Source organism: Lepidochelys olivacea (genome assembly GCF_965140295.1).
Source record: "Lepidochelys olivacea isolate rLepOli2 genome assembly, chromosome: 10".
Taxonomy (NCBI): Eukaryota; Metazoa; Chordata; order Testudines; family Cheloniidae; genus Lepidochelys; species Lepidochelys olivacea.
This window is the reverse complement of record NC_140420.1, coordinates 704,811-720,331: the sequence shown is the minus strand read 5'-3', so window position 1 is coordinate 720,331 and position 15,521 is coordinate 704,811. Positions and strand designations below refer to the sequence as shown.

At 45.5% G+C, this 15,521-nt stretch overlaps 1 long non-coding RNA gene across 1 annotated transcript; it reads left to right on the top strand.

The window, feature by feature from the left end:
* Nucleotides 1-595: 595 nt before the first annotated feature.
* Nucleotides 596-2,139, top strand: LOC311527685. The gene is made up of 3 exons (XR_014713419.1): nt 596-717; nt 1,518-1,728; nt 1,837-2,139. It is a non-coding gene; the product is annotated as an uncharacterized lncRNA (long non-coding RNA).
* Nucleotides 2,140-15,521: the final 13,382 nt, after the last annotated feature.

Genomic DNA, 15,521 nt, shown 5'->3' with positions numbered 1-15,521 from the left:
GTCTATGTTCATACTTTTCAGATCTATTATACTTTTCCAGATACACGTATTTTATCATACACTTTATATGCTTTTAAAGTGTGTATTAATGTTTCAATTTCAATTCAAATTTCCAAACAATCACTAAATTGGCAACACTGCATGTAAGTTGTTCACAAAATTGTGGGGGGGGGAGGATTCAAGGGGGGATAAACACCCCCATGTGTACAGGGAGACTTTGGCAAACCAGTAAAGTGCCTGAAACCACTATGGCTTATTGCTAAAAGCAGCCAAGTCAGCAGGCTGTAAATTAGCCAAGTCAGCAGGCTTAGCTTAACCAAGGCAGGAGGGGAAGGGGGTTTTTGGGAGCCACAGAAAGGGCAGCTTCATCCCGTGTCCTTCCTGTTAAGAATTGTGTTGAAGTTGCTGATACATGAATCTTAGAAGAGCAGGATGTGCCCCAGGAATGTCTATTGGGGCCTCAAGGCTGCGAACGCTGGAAAAACCCACACCTGGTTAATCGATAATCAGAAGGAACCTCTCAGTTGACCATTGAAACTGCTTACTTAACTAGTTTGCTTTAAGGGACATGTCATTCTATTACTAATGTATAAATAAGGGGGAAAAGTTTGAGGTAGGGGGACTCTTCAGGACTGGACTCTCCCTCTGGATGCATCTTGTGTTCCCCACTAGCAGATGGGCTGCCGCTGTGCCACTCGAGAGCCACACTCAGCTTCGGTAATTATCAAGGGTTGGGGGTGTTTTACTAATCTGTTTGTGACAGCCATTGATCGGTCGGACGGCCGTGTCTCCCCTGATTTATTTCCTGGCACCACCTCGCACAGAGTAAAAGTTACCAAGAGCTTTGGGTTGAAAGAACCCCGGGTAACACATGGGGGGAGGGGTGTAGGGAAATCCCAGCCTGCTGTTAAAGGGCATGGGGCCCCATCACAAAAACAATTGCAACCCCCTCCCTTGTTGGCAGTCTCGGCAGAGAGAAAGAAGACTGACTGGGCCAAACTGGCCCTCACCCCCTTCCTATGTCTGCAGCAGATGTCACATTGTACAGCCAGGAAAGCTCCTGCCTTAGGCCTTCACATCCAATCCAGGGAATATGGATCTTGCTGCAAAGAGCAGAAGACGTAGCACGGCCTTTGGGCTTGGAGCTGCCCTGTGCACCCAGGGCTGTCCCTCGCAGGGTGCGGGGCCCAGGGCGTAAGTGACAGATTCGTGTCTTCTGGGACCGATGGCTCCAGCCAATCGCACCAGGCCTAAAGTGCACGGCCCGGAGCGGTCGCCCCGATTCGCCCTACGCAAGGGATGGCTCTGTGCGCACCCACCGTTTCCACCTAGAGGCAGGTGAAACAATAATAAAAACTGAGCCAAAAAAGTGAGTAGGTCTTGGTCACTTCTATACATAAAATGTACGAAAGCTGGAATGTGTCAGAGGGGCTCCAAGATCTGATCAGGGCATGTTAGTGGCTGCAGCGCTCTAAGCCCCAACACCAGGATTGCTAAAGGCTCTCCTCTTTTAACAGAGGTGTAAGCCTCCCACCATCCAGGAGCAAAGTCTGGAGTTCCACCCCAACACCACAGATATTTAGCTGCTGATCACAATGTCTGTTGGACAGCTCACGGACTGGTTACCAGTGACGTAACACATCAGCCACGTACAACTCACCAACACACCCTAAAATGGGGGATCCTCAAAAACAGCTTTAAAATAGGGAGGAGACATGCCACTGAAAGGTCAGTGTCCGTGTTCGAGCCCGAGTGACAGAGAGCACGGTCTGTGGATCAGAAGTCTCCACAGAGCTCGGCAGCCATTTGTCATAAATCTTTTTTAATTTTTTACAGTGAAGAAGATGGAACAGGGTAGGATTCGTCATTTTAAATCCTGGATGATGACAGATCAGGCAGCTCATTTAACAACTGAAATATACTTTGCAGATGGTAAGGGGTTCTGTTAAAGAGTTACCTGGTATTTGGATTACCAACAGCGTAGTCTATCAATTTTTATTTTTGTATTAAAGTTGTTTTTTCCGTCTGTTGAAAATGTCTCTTTGTGCTTTCATCGGGAATTACACTGTATGTCCCATTTGCTGCACCAAGAGGAATTTCATTCTGCTACATTAATAAATACCCGGGGATGGTGGCTGAGCTTTTTACTTTCCAGAACACTGTTCCATTTCCATCTCCAGCCCTGCAGTTCCCTTTTGTTGTATTGCTTTTATATACAGATATGGGTGCAGGCTCTGACTGGTAGCTTAGCTCTCATCCCAAACATGCCAGGAGGAGCAGGCCTTACCCAGATTGCTCTGAGCTGCTTTTATTAAAGATACTCCCTCTCCAATTTCCTACCTGTGCAGGTAGCCAGCAATACAGCTCCTGAAGCTGGGACCAGCAAACCGCACGGGGTGGGGAGCGAGTCCTGCTCATCTCTGAGCTGGAGCTCAAAATCATATGAACAGCTAATGAGAGCGACTCTACCACTGGGAGATTGAGGAGTTCCTGCCTTCTCTCAAGAAGCGACTCCCAGGGGGAGACATGGCCCTGGGGTACTATGGTTATCCCGGAGACTAGTCAGGAGGTGTTAGCAGTGCAGAAGGATAAGCTGTAAATCATAAGTCAGGTTGCCGTTGCCACCATGATGCAGAGTCTTCCCATCTCACTTTGTGCCACAGCCACCATCACGCACCCAGCTCCTCCTGGAGTGTGACCTGAAATGAGGCATGTTTAGACACGTACCTGTGTTTATGCCTGTGATTTCCTGTGCACTGCACCTTTACACCTCACAGGACTGCTGTCTGCAAAGGCGGGGGCCATTCTGTGCTCAGTTCACAGCAGACACACAAAGGAGGCTCATGCATACACACACACACTCTCTCTCTCTCTCATACTCACTCAGTGCTTTCTCTCTCCCCATCTCAGGCAGACGTTACTGTTATTTCAGTATAACGGGAAGGTTATTCTGACTGAAAGTCCATGGTTACATATTGAAAAATGACATTATTAATACCAAATTGGGACTGAGACGAGTAGAAGGGTCACCCTAATGATCATCCCAATCCCAACACCATGACTAAACTGCCCTCCACAGCCAACATGAGCGCCATGGCTAACCCCATTGCAATGTGCATCTTCCATCCTGTCTCTAAAACCATGGCAACCAAATGCATGATCACCACCAGTCTCTTTGGTCTCCTGGCTCTGCCAAAGTTCCCTCTGCCTCCTGCCCCCCACCCTGGTGCTCTCTCAGCTGTCGTCAGCATTAGACGCCTTTTGCAGGGCTCAGGATCTGCCATCGGATCTTTCTTTCCATAACAAAACACAAACCAAGCAAGCACCACTCAAATCTAACAACCCGCTTGTTGCAGGGTTGATACACCCCATCGTGGGGTGTCAGGCTGCCGAGGAGAAAGGGGAGTGGGAGAGAGCGAAAGCTCACACTCTTTTGATGACTGCAGCCCCTTGCATTCAGGGCAGCGAGGCCTAACGGCCGTGTCCTTGGTCTCAGGCAGTAGCGCCCAACGTTCACAGACCCAGGCAGTGGTGCCTAATATCTCAGGAGGTTGCCACACCCAGCAGTAGGCACGGCAGGGGACCTGTCCACTCTACTTCACCAGGTCCCCATCCAGGGCCCTGTGGAACCAGTAGCCCTGGTTTCTGGTTCAGGTTCCAACCTCCACAAACGCATTCCCTGGGCTGCTTCCTACCAGTGATTCCAGCTCCGGCAGTTCCTCCGGGGGCAGCGGCCGTCTGTCTCCGTGGTCAACTGGGGCCCTCAATGGCTCAGAGTGTTCGGCCTCTGCTGTCTGGAGCTCTAGCAGCTCCCTAGCAGGAGCCTGCAGCATGCGTCCACTCTCCTCCTCAGTCAGCCCAGACTGAGCTGAGCTGGTTCCTTTTATACCCTGGGTCCAGCTGCAGCATGCCCAGCAAGGGCAAGGGGGCTTGGCCTCCTGAGCCCCAGTGTGTGGTTAATCCTTGTTGGGCTATTGCGGGGTTGATAGACTCCATCACACTGCCACAAAACAATTTTCAGGGGAAGGTTTAGAACATTGCAGGATCTAAGCTTCCTTCCGGGCTTTCCTCGACTGCATTATTACTTCAGAAAGCTCTTAGGGGAAGTGATGTCCTGGCACAATATATGGCTTGAACCTGGTGTCCAGTGCATCCTGGAGAAAGGAGGGGAGAGGGCCAGGCATCCCTAAGCATACAACATGTCAGACTGTCTGTATAGAGCACTGCACAAGCAAGTGAAGATAAAACATACCCCAAATTATTCCAGGTGAAATGCACCCCATTCCCAGCACAAAGTGCATATTAACCTGGACCTTGGTTAAAAACCATTATCGAGAGATTTTCCAGAATACAGGAAGTGGCACAGCACCCTCCTGATTTTTGCACACACAAAAAAGGGGGGAGGGGGAAACCCTAAGTCCTGGCTATTTCTCTTTTCTTGCACTGACAATAACCCAGACAGGCTTTTCTCCGAGAGCCCTGGCATGGGTGGCCCCGCAGTTACCAAGTAAACAGAGGAGATTCCTTCCTAAAGTAGATGAGAGGCACAAACCATTAACTGCTCATTAACCCTCCATTATTATTCTTTTCTAGGGGATGGGGATTAGAGAGTTCTGAGCACTCCCCACCCCTCCACACACACACTCCTGACTCTGAGGCCAGTTCCGTGTCCACAAAACGTATGTAGCTCAGCCTAAGGGATGTGGAAGAAACACCCCCTTGAGCAACGTCAGTTACACCGACCTAAGCGCTGGGGCGCACAGTGCTGTGTGGGCGGGAGAACTTCTGACAACACAGCTGCCGCTGCTCGTTGTGGGTGGATTAATTATGCCGAGGGGAGAGCTCTCTCCTGCGGGCTTAGAGCTGCTACACGGGAGCGCTTGCAGCGGCGGTGTGGCTGCACCACGGTAAGCTCTTTAGTGTAACCAGAGCCTCAGAGGCAGTCCCTGGCCCCGTGTAGCATGGCGTATGACCCAACCAGTCCCACGGCTCTGTGCCCCACAGTGCCCCAAGTAGGGTCAAGGACCAAAGCTCCATTTTCCTTGTCAGGTCTGCGGGGCGTGGCAGTGGCTGAGACGAGCAGATGAGCCTGCCCTGGAGATGAGGATCCAGCTGCCATCTATTAAAGGAGGAGGAAAGGCACGTCCAGCCTGGGAAGAGCAAGCAGACCCAGCTGAGAGCCGAGTGTGCTCCCCTGCTTGGCACCCAAAGGACGAGGGAGTGCAGCGTCAGTCTTTCTGCTCTGGACATTTACAGTTCACAACACCCAGTGACACACAGGGCCCGACTCCTTGGGAGCTGAGGCACTCATGGGCTTGTCGCAGGACTGGGCCCTCAGAAAGATCCTCTGGCTAGGTGCAGACACCGCATAAGACAGAAGCTCGGAGAGGGAGGCCATGGGGCAGTCTGTCTGAGGGCACAGGAACTGGTCTGTCAGAAGCTGTAACATGGGGAGTGGGAGAGGAGAGGGAGGTTTGCTAGGGCAGACAGGGGGAGCAGGGTTATGTTCACAGCAGGCTCGTGCTGGGCCTTCATGGCGAGGATGAGGAGTCTGAATTTGATGCACATCTTCCCCTAACATCCTACATGTTCTCTCAACCTCCAATATGATTATAGTGAAGCGCAACACCAGAGAATATAATTGCTGTAGTGATTACTTACAGCCATTACATTACGCTTTAAAATGCTCCTTTCAAATTGAACAATGTTTTTCCAAAGTCAACAGCTGGTTCACAGCTTGAAAGCAACAGTTAAGATAAATTAAATAAAAAGGGTAATAAAATCACAGTCTAAATTTAATTTCTGAAATGTACGCAGACTCCAGCAAAGCTTTTAAAACATCTTTAAAATACAGCCAGAGGAGCAAAAGTCAATCCACCCAATAATTATACAGTGTTCATTAATATGGGTGGGATGTTCAGACACAAATAACTGCATATGCTTTTAAAAGTACATGCACCAGAGCACAAAAACAAATCTGTGAAGCATTCACAAGCTGAGAAGCCCCAAGAGGATCTGATTCTACATTAAACAGAAACTTCCAGTGAGATTAGAGCTCTGGGAAGGAAAACACCCCCTGTGACCTGGTTGACGGAAAGGGCACTTTCACCCCCCAACTGAGCCAGTGACTCATGACATCCCCCAAGGACATCACAGCCTCAGCAGTCCCCTGCAGGCCCAATATATCTGGATTGCAAGCCTGATCTGTGCAACTTTATGTAAATGTCCAGGTAATTTTTCATTGGACCGTCCTTCTGTTTTTCATTGGGTGAACACTATCTCTACGTCTGACCCTGGCACTGCATGTGCGGCCTGCTTGGCTGACCAGAAAGCACACAAAATGAACCTTCATTTGGCAGAGAATGAGGGGTTGGAACAATTGAAAAATATTCATCTCCAGATTTAGAGGAGCTATGCACCGAGTCTCATTCATTCTTCTCTCCACAAAGCTTTCCACATCCCACACCTTTCTGATCAGGAGTGCTGCCAAGCTCTCTCTTTAATCACCTGTTGAACATTTTAAAGCCTATTGTGTTTTGAAAGGAGAGTGGCCCAAGAATGAAAAACAAATGTTCTCCCTCCAATCTTTGCTTCTTTCTAATCTTTTTGTATCTCACTGGAAGTAGTATTTCTTACCAGTGCCTGTAGCCAGAAGGAACTCCCTGGACCAGTTTTCGTACTGAATCGTTATAGTGGACTGACCGCCTTGATGTCACAGTTTTACATTAATACAAGAGTGACAGACTCTCTGATGTCAAGGGGCAAAAATAACACAGCTATGGAAGTCACTAACATGAATCTGCAGACACCCTATTCTAGTGTTCTATCAAAAGGATAGGGGACAGTGGCCAAGGCCTGGTCCAGACTTCCCTTCCCTCACGCATTTGCCAGTTACGTGATCCCTAATTCTCCTAAAGTAAAAAGCACACTACACAACACAGCAACTCATATTCTCACGGGCACCATGTACTCTGTGTGCGTGCTTGCACTCCACGTCTCTGGGCAGCATGCTACCGTAGACTTGTTAAATGAAATCACAGTGGACCCTGAAGCAGCTGCACTGCAGTGCTTAGTGATTAGAAAGAGAGAATTTGGATATAATTTTAAGATTTTAAAGCATGTACAATATTATTAATACTAATGTTAAAATCCCCTGCCATGTTTTGCAAGAGAAGGGCTATTAGCTAAGTGTCTAAGCTGCAACTTGGGTAATTACATCCACCTGTCAAAAATTTCCCCTGCAATTTCTGGTGGTGAAGTTATTTTTCACTTCCTTCCTTAAAAGGCTGTGTAGCATTGCTGTGCTCGGACAAGTAGCTGCTGCGATCCACCCCACAGCCAACTGCTGTGTTTCAGTAGTGGGTGAAGTGATTCCTCTCCAGATGGCCTGTATGGGCCTTTCAGAGACAAGGTGTAATATAATGGTAAGACGTTATTGTTCCCGGCATCTCCATCACATTTAACACTGAATTTCCTGCCACCTTCCTCCCCTGTGCTAAGATTGCCACAGAATGCTGGATGTCTGTTGTGACACAATGGGATATGTCTGTACCAAATTGTGAACTCCACTTCGTATTAACCTCCATTTTGTGCTATGTACTGAATGAATGTATAACCTTGCCCAGTATTCTAGACAGCCACCAAATGCATGTGTAACCTTACCCAAGGCAAATCTATGATGATGTATTTTAGACTGCTACCCTGCCCAGGAGAGGTCCATCACAGAGCAATATAGGGCCATCAACTTTGATTGACTCTCAAACACTGGCCCAATTTATAGCCTGGCTTTTAACTACAGCTTCTTAGCTTGGGTACAAGGCAAAAGGAGAGAGACTGTATTTAAGGGGCAGGAGTGCTTCTCTGCGCAGAGGGAGATCATCACTGCATGGAAACAGGAGTGAGAGAATGATTCCACCCAGCCTGATCACTGACAAACCTCAGACTCACACAATGGGTGAGATCAGTGGAGGGGACAGTGTCTCAAGACTTTTGTTTGCAGTGTTGTTGTAGCCATGTTGGTCTCAGAATATTAGAGAGACAAGGTGGGTGAGAGGTAATATCTTGAATTGGACTCAGGACTTTTGTCATTTTGCAAAGTTCTGTAACTCTGTAGAGCTTGTTAGAGTAAAGTGACAGTGATTAGAAATGCCTTTGCTAAGCCTCTGTTCTTTGCTTTCCTGACATACTTGCCTGGAAGGGGTTAAATTAGAAGTCAGAGTGGCCACAGCTGGGTGGAACCATGAGGGAGTGTGTTTAAGCAACTAGGGGTTCAGAGGTCTGAGGCGTTGGTTCCAGGATTTGGGAATGGGGGTGGCTGGACTGCAGAGTCCCACCACCCAAGGGAGGGCTCAAACCAGGGGTCAGTGCCAGGGATAAGTGCCTTACAGAAGAAGGGTTAAGAACAGTGACTATACACTGTCCAGACCCAGCTGGCTTGGAAGCACATGAGACCCTGCAATTGGGTCCACTCACAACAGACAGGTGACAATCAAGAGGGGAAATGGGCCAGGTTGTGGCAATGTCTCAGCTCCGCCCTGTGCTCTCTGAATTCTCCCTTCCCCTCAGAAGTACATATAGTGTTCCCCGATTCTTTAGATCAGTGGTCCCCAATGCGGTACCTGCAGGCACCATAGTGCCCGCCTAGTGACACGGTGTGAAAAGTAGTGCCCAGCAGGGGAGAGAAGCCGCGGGTGCCGGTGTTCTCTGTCTGCGGCAGGCGCGGGGCTGCGGCTTCTCTCCGGCTTCTCTCCGTGCTGCCCAGAACTGCCCCCCCCCCAAAAAAAGCAGCTTGGACTGCTGCCACCCGAACTGCCAAAGCACAAAAAAAAATAAATACTGCACTGAGGCTGCTGTTTTCTCGAGCTTTGCGATTTATTATTTTTTTAACATTTTGCCCCAAAATGAGTGGTTCAAATAGAAGACAACGTCTGTATTATTTCAACGCAGAGTGGGAAGAATCCTATTGTTTTACTGAAAAAAAGGGAAATGTGTTTGCTTATTGTACGGTGGTACTGTTACAGTGCCGAAAAACATAATGTTGAACGCCATTTCCAAACTAATCACAGCTCTTTTGACATTAGCCATCCACTTCAATCTGAGTTGAGAGAGAAGAAAATTAATCAACTCAAATCAAACCTATCTGCCCAGCAATCTGTTTTCACTAGACAAGTGGTAAAGCCTAAAAGTGCTCCTATTGCTTCCTTTAAAATTGCTCATTTGCTTGCAAAGAAGAAAAAACCCTTCCAAGATGGTGAATTGTTGAAGGAAGCATTTTTTGACTGGTGCTGATTGCCTGTTTCAAGGATTTCCTAACAAGCGTGAGATTTGGTCGGCAATACAAGACTTGCAGTTATTAGACAACACAGTTACGAGGAGGATACATGCAATTTCAAGCAACATGCAAACTCAGCTAAAGGATGACTTGGAAATAAGTGACTGGTTTTCACTGTAGTTCTATGAGTCAACGGATATATCGGATACAGCGCAGTTGTCAGTTATGGTGAGGATGGTATTTACTGACTTCACCGTAAAAGAAGAGTTACTCAGAGCATTGCCTATGAAAGGACGAACAAAGGGTGAGGACATCTGTAATTATTCAAGTCATATACAACATCAATTAGCACGCCACGACACAAGCTGTCTGCGATCACCGCTGATGGGGCACCAGCAATGGTGGGCAGCGCCAGTGGGTTCATTGCACTCTGCAAGGAGAATGAATCCTTTCCCAACTTGATGTCTTATCATCGCATTATCCACCATGCAGCCTTGTGCATCGAAGTTCTTTCTCTTCAACATGTCATGAATGTCGTTATTAAAATAATTAACTCTATTCGAGCAAAACCTTTGCAACACCGACTTTTTAAGGCCCTGTTGGAATATGTTGATGATAAACAATCTGATCTTATCTTGCACACAGAAGTACGATGGCTGAGCAAAAATATAGTTCTTGCATGTTTTTTAAGCCTAATTGAAGAGATCAAAGAATTTCTGAAGTCCACAAATCAGAACTTCGAGCAACTAGAAGACTCCAGCTGGTTAATGGACTTTGTTTTCCTTGCCGATATCACTGACAAATTGAACATTTTAAATCTTGAGCTCCAGGGAAAAGAAACATGTGGCTCAAATGATAGGTTCTGTAAAATCATTCAAAGCAAAACTGATCTTGTGGATGTCACATATGAAGATGAAGTCTCTCGTACATTTCCCAAGTATGAAGAAAATGGTATGTGACAGTGATTTTAACCCATCACCATTTGTTATCCACATTCAAACACTTCTGGAACAATTTGAAAAGAGATTTCAACAGTTCACCGTCATTGAGCCTATAGACAGGTTTCAGAGTAACAGCCGTGTTAGTCTGTATTCGCAAAAAGAAAAGGAGTACTTGTGGCACCTTAGAGACTAACCAATTTATTTGAGCATGAGCTTTCACATCCGATGAAGTGAGCTGTAGCTCACGAAAGCTCATGCTCAAATAAATTGGTTAGTCTCTAAGGTGCCACAAGTACTCCTTTTCTCATTGAGCCTATAGTTGCCTTTCTTATGAATCCTTTTACTTGCCAAATAGAGGTAACTGAAATGGCTACATCAATTGCGAGTCTCATTCAAGTAAGAACAGAAGACGTGGAACTGGAGATTTTGGACCTTCAACATGATATTGTCTAAAATCCTGCGCAACAGATGAAAACTTTTTGGAATCTGGTTGACTGAAAAATGTTTCCTGCCTTAAAAAACGTAGCATACAAAATAAAATCTGATTTCGGTTCCACTTACGTATGTGAAGTTCTGTTTTCAACAATGAACATCATAAAATCAAAATACAGATCTCAGCTTACAGATGCCTATCTTGACGATTGCTTATGAACAGGAATATCATCCTACTCTCCCAACTACGAAAAACTGGCTGAAGAAATGCAGTGCCAAAAATCACACTGACTTTATTAGAAAAACCGTGTGAATTAGATACCTATTTTCCATTAAGTGCTGATGAACGCGTATGATTAACTTGTGTTTAACTTTTTTTCATATTTGTTTGTTTGTTTATTGAAATCCAGATACAAGTGACAATACAAAGAATATTTTTTAATTAACCATAACTGGCTATCTATGGTAAAGTAAGAATAATACATATATTTGGACCAGCAGTTCAACAATATTTTATACATAGGACTGAAATATTACTAGCTCCACTTTCTGCTGCAGCTAGTCTAAATTTTTCCAAAAAACTGTCCAATCAAAAAATAATTTTACTTTTTTAAAATAAACAAGATGAAAACTGTTTATGATATTTATTTTGTAAAAACTCCTTAATTTTTCTTACAGGTAGATAAAAAAGAGCAAATTCACATGGTAAGGTGAAAGAGTAATTGCCGAATAATTTAATTAATACCTTTTACATGTAAAATTACCTTTTTTTATCTTATGGAGTCATATATTATGTAATATTAAATATGATGTTTTTCATATTATTTAATGTACAAATACAAAATAAGCCTTGAAAAATTGTTGGTACCCGCCACACTCTTCTGAAAACATGAGTGTGCGATTGGCCACACAAGGGTCGGGGGCCACTGCTTTAGATAATGACATTACAGCTTACCTATTTCCCCCCCTTAGTGTCCCCTCTAGTTCTTTCCATCCCAGCTACGCTAGCCTCAAAGATTCTGCCTTTTTTTCCAAAACACTTTCTTTTAAGAAGTCCCACTGGCTTTTCCATTCACAGAGAGACTGGTATCCACTTTGCCCTTATCTTTCTTAGGATTTGTCAAATGCTTATTTCCCACAGCTCCTCCCCCTACAAGACTTGGGCTAGAGTCCCCGGGGTCTCCCAAAATGTGAGTTACTGAAATTGTCTTCTCCTGAAATGTCCATTAGCAATAAGGGATGCTGCAGGCCAGGAGGCAAAGTTGTAGGGGAGAGATCTGTATTGACCACACTGAGGAGCCAGTGTTACAGGCTGGGATTCTGGAGCTTGTCGACCAGCAGCCTGTTCGTGGCTGGCCCGTATTTCTGAGCCACTGCTGCCACACTGTAGTGAGACCCTTCTAAACCTGATGCTGTTTGTCCAGTTCCACCCATCCTGCTACACAGCTCCAAGCTTGCTCCAAGTCATATGCCCTACAGGAAATGACATATAAGGCTTGCACCTTGTAGGCAGAGGGTAAAACGGGTAGGACGTGGGAGGGTGTGCTCTGCACCTGTCATACAGAAAGCAGGAGCTGGGTAAGGAGAAGCCTTCTCTGGGAAGTCCTCGAGAAAGGGCTATGAGAAGGGGCTGTGAGACTGTCTAGGTGGCTTTGTTTTGCATCTTTGTTTCTAAATTATTAAAGACAGCCCTGAGCAAAGAAAGCAGGGCTGTCCCACTGTTAGGAGCATGGTTTCACTTTCCTCAGCTGGTGGGGGGACAGCCTACCTACTTAAACTTCCATTTCCTCTCCACCGGTCAAGCACTTGCTGCCCAGTGGCTTCCAGGACCCTGGGAAATGGGTAGGTGTTCCCAACACAAATTGGGAATTTCCTGGATCCTCTGTGCTTTACGAAATTAATTGGCCAACATATGCCTGGTTACATAGATGCAAGCTCCACTCAGCAAGTCTTCTGCGTAAAAGCTCCTGATGATATCTAAAGATGCTGACCAGCATACAAGGGTTAATAACTTTTCTGGTTTAGTCTATCACTCATAGAGAAAAATTCCCTCCAAATGAAAATGGCAAAAAGATCTGTCTACTCTCAAAACGTACCTCATTTCAGCGGTTTTCTCCTTCATTTGGGATTGTTTTGTAACCATAGCATTTGATTTCTGTTTTCTTTTATATTTACTTATCCTAGTAACAGATTTACACTTTAACCTTCTGATTTTTTTAAATAATTTTTTTAAAAGGACAAACTGAAATATATGAATGAATAAATCTAACCTTTCCGTGACGAAAACCAGTTGGAAATGATAAGGTGCAAAGCTCTGCTTTATGATAAACAATTATTCCACACCCTAGAGCAGTGGTTCTCAAAGCCAGTCTGCCGCTTGTTCAGGGAAAGCCCCTGGTGGGCCAGACCAGTTTGTCTACCTGCCATGTTCGCAGGTTCGGCCGATCACGGCTCCCACTGGCCGTGGTTCGCCACTCCTGGCCAATGGGAGCTGCGGGAAGCAGCGCAGGCCAAGGGATGTGCTGGCCACCCTTCCCGCAGCCCGCATTGGCCTGGAGCTGCGAACCACAGCAGGTAAACAAACCGGTCCGGCCTGCCAGAGGCTTTTCCTGAACAAGCGGCAGACCGGCTTTGAGAACCACTGCCCTAGAGCACTTCTGGACATGAGTGAGCATCCCCTCTTCGAAGGCAAATGCTATTTTGTAATAAAAGATTAAAGAAAATCTCAGAAGCGACACATCGCATGAGTCAACTCAGGGAATGGGCAGTAGGCACTTTCTGGAGTGCTTGTATACAGTTCCATGCAGTCACCTAGAGATCAGCTGCACCAGAAGATTCAGCAATAATATAGCACTAAATAAGAAGGTAAAGACTCCTAACTCATGGGGTCCCAGTCTTCTTCACCTCTCTAAACGGTAATGCCGTATTTCCTGTGCTCCTTCCTGGAAGTTTTCCCTCCAGAATATGGTACCCTTTGAAATGACGTTAGCACCATGGATCAGGGGGTCTGTGGATACAGCAGGTCTGTGGGGCAGCAGATGTGTGTGATCTAATTCCTACCCAAAGCCCCCATGTAACATGTAGGTACAATTCATAAAACAAACTCCAATGTGTTAATAATCATAAGAAAACAAAAATTGCCATACCTGAATCAGAGTAGTGGTCCATCTACTCTAGTATCCTGGATTACTCCAGCCCTTGATGCCTGAAAGTTATGAAAAAAAGAAAACCTACTTAATCCAGCTATTAATTTTATTATTCATATAAAATACTAAAGTCATCACTACCTCCTTATGCCGCATAGGTCCACTCAACCCATTGTAATATCCTGTCTCAAGTGTGTGTGCACGCACACACACAAACCACTGCCCAGTCTAGACAGAATCAGCACAGTTCCTGTGTGTCTGCATGGCTGTTCTCCACTGGCCCACAGATCTACACAAGTGTTTGTGACTAGCGCACCCTCTTGTGCCTGGAAGCCTGAAAAAGTTATGAGACTCCCAATCCAACTATACCTGTACTTGTGAATGGAGACACTTTTCTGCGTCCAGTGGTAAACGCCTGTTTCCAAAGAAGGATATTAACCACATGTGCGCCTTGCTAACAATTGCTACTCCACTTCCTGCAATCACAGACTGTTACATTGCCCCTCACTTTTATTTGTCACAGTTAATGGTGATTCTCTTCAGCATGGCACTGCCTTTTCAGGTAAATAAAAGGTTTCTGTAAGTACTGGTTTATTGATAGGAGCTATGGCAATTGGAGATATATAGGCCATTAAAACTAATATGTAACATGTTCTAAATCACCAAAGCTGCTGGATATTTATCAGCCCACTGATAAATATTCTTGGCAAGGCACTGCAAATCCTACTTCAATAAATATGTGCTGCACCAATTGCTGTAAAGATTTTTTGTTTCTTTTCATTTTGAAGAAGCTCCCTGAATGCGTTTGCAAATACAAAGAAATCCCTAAGTGAATTCAAATTGAAATAAACAAAGAGAGAGAAAGCTAGTAAGCTACATTTTTATAATAACTTAATTGATGTTACTCCCACCCAGCAAAGGTACTCAGAGCCCTTCACAGACAATTAACATTATAACATCCAAAAGACACAAAATCACATGACCACCTAAAAAAAGTCATCATTAACAGAAGAGGTGTAACACACTTCTGGGGATACCCAGAGCTGTGAGCCACCGTTACCTGTCTGCCTCAGCAAGAGTGAGTTTTACTTATGTTTAAGACTGTGTCAGCTCCCCGCCACATCAGTCTGTCTTCCTCACCTGCGAACTCCTCAAGGCACTCCTGGCCCAGTCCTTGCTTAGCACACAGTTAAAAATCATTGGACTCCAGCCCCCGAGCTCCTCAGAGATGTTTCTCTGCAATGCACAGCTCCTACCACTGTGCATTCACAGAAGATAATAAGTACTTTGCTCTGTTAAAAAGTCAGACATTACAGCTCATTGCCTGGGGGTAAATACACACTTCCTTTCAAGCACTGCACTGAATTAGTTTATAGTAAAAGTAAAATAAGTTTTTTTAACAAAGGAACGTGAATTAAATCATACCAAGTAAAGAGAGAAAGGGAGAGATGGTTACAAACAAATAAAAGTAAAAACACATCTAAAAGTCTAAAATTCAATCTAGCAAGGTATAGTCTTGCTAAAGGTGTTTTCTTTCACCCACAATCTCCTTTTTACTAGCTGGCCTGGCCAGAACCCATCACAGAGATCAAATCACTTGGTTTCTTTGTCTCCTGAAGTGAAGGATAAAAATGGAGTCTCCACCTGTACCTTATATCCCTAAAGGGATGTCTTACAAGTCAGAAAGGCCTCGTGGGGACTCAGTCTCCTGTATCTCCCCGGCGTGCAGCA